A 308-nucleotide genomic window follows, 5' to 3' on the forward strand; every position below is an offset into this window, starting at 1 on the left:
CACAGAAGTTTGGGTTGAAAGAACCTAAAATTCCCATCCCACCCATGGGCAGGGACACCTTCCACTAGCCCAGGTTGCTCCGAGCCCTGGCAAACCTGGCTTGGGACGCTTCCAGGGATCCAGGGGCAGGCACAGCTTCTGCGCCAGGGCCTCGCGTCAGAGCGGACCCCGCGGGTGCCGTCGCGGCTCGGTACCCCGGGCGATCCCCACTCCGGCCGCCGCCGATCCATGTCCGGGTTTTGTGCGGCGCCGCGGGGCAGCCCGGTCCGCCCGCCCATGCGAGCGGCGGGCCCGGGGCCGCGGGGGCC

This window comes from Onychostruthus taczanowskii, unplaced genomic scaffold, assembly GCF_017590055.1.
Source record: "Onychostruthus taczanowskii isolate IOZ18803 unplaced genomic scaffold, ASM1759005v1 scaffold32, whole genome shotgun sequence".
Lineage (NCBI taxonomy): Eukaryota > Metazoa > Chordata > Aves > Passeriformes > Passeridae > Onychostruthus > Onychostruthus taczanowskii.